This window comes from Buteo buteo, chromosome 4, assembly GCF_964188355.1.
Source record: "Buteo buteo chromosome 4, bButBut1.hap1.1, whole genome shotgun sequence".
Taxonomy (NCBI): Eukaryota; Metazoa; Chordata; class Aves; order Accipitriformes; family Accipitridae; genus Buteo; species Buteo buteo.
In genome coordinates this window covers 30,771,034-30,775,643 of record NC_134174.1, presented here as the reverse complement: position 1 = coordinate 30,775,643, position 4,610 = coordinate 30,771,034, and positions in this window count along the sequence as shown.

The window sequence follows — 4,610 nt, the reverse complement described above, 5'->3', positions numbered from 1 at the left end:
AGCAAAGATTGCAGATGAGTGCTTGGAGCAAAGCTACAATGGAAACATCAGTCAAAGTGAAAGACTGGTGTCCCACAGGGAAATAAGCTGTTCCTATGCTACACAAAGGCCCCTTTCACTCCTGATCACACAACCTGACCACTGCAGCAAGATTATCAAACAAAGCAAATAAAGATGTTTTCTGCAGCAGTCTAATGTTCCTGTCTTTAAAAAACACAAAACCAAACCAACAATCAAGAAACCCGACGTTACTGAGTTAACTTCCATGCAAAACTGAGTAATTGAGAAGCTCTGTCTTACTGGTTCAAACCAAGGTTTTGGGTTGAGTTGCAGGTCATAATCACAAGCTCTGGCTATAGACAAGATGTAGCACACTGAAATCTGTTCTCTACTAATGCAAACCAAGCACTATGACTGGCAGTGATGTATACCAAGAACAACACGAATAAGCAGAAAGGGATCTTCCCTCTCATCCCACTAGCTGTAAGTCTTATTATAAAGAATAGATTTAAAGCTCCGTTTTTAACATATACATACGTATACACATCTACAGTCCCTCCCTGCTTATGAACAATGATCATACAGTTCTCCTACAGGAAATAATTTTCAGGCACAAAGTTCTTCATCAGCAAAGAGTACAGCTAAGCCTGCAGTAATTGCACAATCAAGTGAAGGCATTTCCCTATTTCCTTTGCACCTTGCATTTCTGCAGCAGACTGGCATAACAAATAACGTCAAGGCTGACATGCTAGCTTCAAACCCCAGTAGGAAAACCATGACTCTGTTATTTTCATATTGAGTTTGCAAGAGACAAGGAGTTGGGTATTTGCCTGCTTTGTAGAGATTGTACATCACAGAAAGATCTCGAGAGTCTCTCTCTGTCTGGGTGTTCCCCTGGCAGGGAAGTACAATATGGTGCTCTGCTCCACCCCAGCAGAGGAGTCTTTTTCAGTGGTGAATGACTCTAAAGAAAAAAAAAAAAGAAGCTTTATAAATGACTGTCATTGCTCCCACAAAAAAAAAAAAAAAAAAATCTCTGTGGCTATATTGTGCTGACAGCTGTGCAGTACCAGAAAAGTTTTTTCAACAACAGGAAAGGAGAACAAATTCACTATGCAAAGCTAGCAAGGCAGATAACCCTCAAAAGGCGATTATCTGAATTCCCAGAAGAGAAACTAAAATTGAACGGAAAATAATACAGCAAGCCACAGGAAGTTATATTTTGCCATTTTCATTGAGAGGTTGATTCATACTTAAGATCCTGGGTAAATAAAACTGACAAGCTTGAATTGAATTTTCTGTTTGTGTTAGATGTGTATATTTCTCTGAACCATTTCATTACCAGCTACTTTTTTTTCCTGTAGGTGGTATATTAGGCCTCACACTAGTAATGTTTTAACAGTCATATGTAAGTGACTGACAGCTGACAACTAACAAAGGGAAATTAACTACATCATAGCAGTTTTGAGCCTCAAAGACATCACAAACAGGCCCTATCAAGTTCTCCAAAATGGATTAAAACAGGAGATGCCCCAGCATTCCCAGACGTGACACTATACCAAATCACTGTAATAGCTAGTTCAAGGAAACAGTCTAAGGCTGGAAAAGATTCCATGTGCTGCCTCTAAACATTTTTGGGATCCACAGGAAAGACAAAGGCCATCTCAGTCTTCCAGAAGAAGCACCAGCAGAGGCAAGTCTTGTATCAGGACTTTCTCTTTGCTTTGCAAGTTATTTCAGGTGACATATATAGCTCCAGTTCCCCCACAAACAATAGTAGCCTGTATCAGCATAGGCCACTACAAATCTATGCCTCAAGGAGCTAGAGGGGAAAGAGGGAAAAAAACCCCAAACAAAAACCCCTCCTCCAAACAGGCCCTCTAGAAGAAAGGATACAATTCTAATAGAGTACTCCAGATGCTGTAGTGTTATCAATTAACATGTATAATATGACTGAAATAACCAGGGAGCTGCTAAAGTCCTGTGTACAGCTCTCATCAGTTAATCTTTAAAATAGGGAAACAGTAACTAGACATGATTTAGGGTTTAGGAACTAACTATCAGACAATGGGGCTTTATGTTTATATCAGAAAAGATAATGGATTGTGGTCTGGTCAATAAACCTTGAAGAACCACTTGGAACTGCCAAGAGTAGGGAAGAAGTAGGTAAAAGGTAATTCCTACAGGCGGAGATTGCAACCACTGACTCATTGACCACCTACTCAAAAGATGACAATGAAGAAAGAAGACAGAGTAGCATGCTAATTTACATGAGGGGCGAAGAAGAAAGAACCAATAATTAAGGAAAATAACAATGAATATAGTTAAGTATATGAATGTGAGGATTTTTGAGACAAGGGTGTGCTGTTTTGGGACAGGCACCCATTCATGCACATCAATGAAATCAATTTGCAAATACCTCAACTCTGTGTGTTATTGGCTTGCACACCAGGTAAATGGACCCCATTTGTGGGACAACAGTAGGGCCTGAACTTCCCAGGCAGATCTGGTAACTCTGTTGTTCCTGACCTCCACTTCCCCACGCTGAAGATGAGCGAGCCTGACTTCCCAAGAAGAATCAGGATCAGGTTAGTATTTCTTCAAAGTAGTCATCAGTATGGGTTAAAAGATAGGAAGAAGGAAAGCAATATTAAAATAGAGGTCTGGGATTTTATTTTGGTACCCAAGAGACAGGATCTTCTAAACCTGCTGCTGTCTAAGTCTGGGTACGTCTATTGTTAATGCAAGAAAGGATGCTAATTTTGCAGGTAGCAACCACACTTCTTGCCCCTCCCAGAGATTTGGAGGGCTTTACCACCTTTAGACAAGGAACTAATTCTTCAAAGCATTAGCTAAGCTGGAAAGTCTCATAGTGTTAGTAATGTACTAAAGATGCTTTGGTGTTTGCTGAAGCTGGTTTTGTCTTTGTCAGAGCCTTCTCTCAAGACACACTAATGTCTGATGAAAGCCAGGTGTGTGAAGAACAGCTCTTGGTGCAGGAGTAATTCCTGCAGCCTGCCTAGAAGGAACAGGCAGAAGAGCTAATCAGCACTTCCTGCCACTGAGAGAGAGGAGAACCCGACACACACAACAGGATCCCTGTCTGCAATTGATTTGAGGATGTATGTTCACAATAAGCCTTGACAAGCTGCTGAGATGAATTGCACATATGTCAAGGACTTAGAGATAGGCCTTGTTGCTGTAAACAACTTGTCCCAGGACACAGTGCCAAGGGAAGGGCTGTTGAGATCAGGGAGTGTACACAAGTTTGGTGAAGTATGAGCAAACTCAACACAAGAAATAGTAAAGCACCAAGACCCCACTGAAATCAGACAAGTACATAACTCCTAGTGAAGAGCAGCAGTTATTTCCTTTCCCTTAGCGGAGCCCTGTGATGCAGAACTTGGGTGTTCTGAGAGTGTCTTTTCACAGGTCTTACAGAACACAGTGTATTTTCCATGATCCTTAATTTCTACATGGAGGAATTAGGGCATAGACAGCATACACACAATTGCTAAATTAGTCAGGGGCAGAAACAGGAGTAGGACCCATCTTTTACAGATCCACAGAGCCACAATGACACAGCATAACATCAGCTTCTCCCATACTTCAGGGCTTAAATAGACTGCAAGTTTAATTTCCATTCCTGTATTTTACTTTTCACACCTTTAATGTCAGTATAGAAATAAAACTGATTTTTTTTAAAAGGGAGTAATTGGAATCTGTTGGGATAGGTAGAAAACCACTTAAGATATAAAAATCTCCTTCCTATGTGAAAATAAAGTCATACAATCTGGCACAAGGCAGTTTGCATTTACAACTCCACAAAAAAACCACAGAGGAGATCAAAGAAATCGTTCCACTGGCTCAGAAAGACAGGGCAACTTGGCCAGCTTCACTTGACTGACATAGTGCCAAGGTCTGACAGCCAACAGCAGCTTCAGAGCATCATGCAAGCCCTCTTACACATGGAAGTGTAAGAACTTGCAGCAAGGTGATCATCATCACTGCCTGCCAGGTAGGAAGGGTTACAAGGAAAAAGAAAAAGGGTTTCTTATTTGCTCTTCAGGAAAAAGGAGCCATGAAGACCTGCCCTGCAGAGGCTTGCAAGGTAGACCCTCACAGACATGGCAAAAAGGGAACCTAACACATTTCTCCAGACAATTCTGAACTTGATATGTATTTATTTGAAAGCTCCCTCACAGAAAAAGAGGGAAAAGATATTAACCAAATGAATAACAAAATTGGTAGAAAAAACAGCATCTGAACACTGCAATGCACACTGCTGTTTATCCTTTATAGGGTCTAAAGAATGCAGTGTCACATTAAGATTCAAGCAGCACTGCCTGCTCTTAAAGTGCTGTCCAGTGGGACAGGACCCTATTACCTGCTTGGCTCCTAGGCATGAAATAGCTGCTGCAGGAGAGTTTGTTGATGTTCATATAACAACAGTGTATATCAGGAGAGCAAACAAACATCACCATTCCCTTCAATGTTGCCATTCAAAGGCAACAAAAGCTGAAGCACTGAGATTTGAGTTTGAGGTTTGTGGCATGTCATCCATGCCCAGCAGAGACCATGTGTGCACTGGTGGTGCAGAGAGAAGTAAG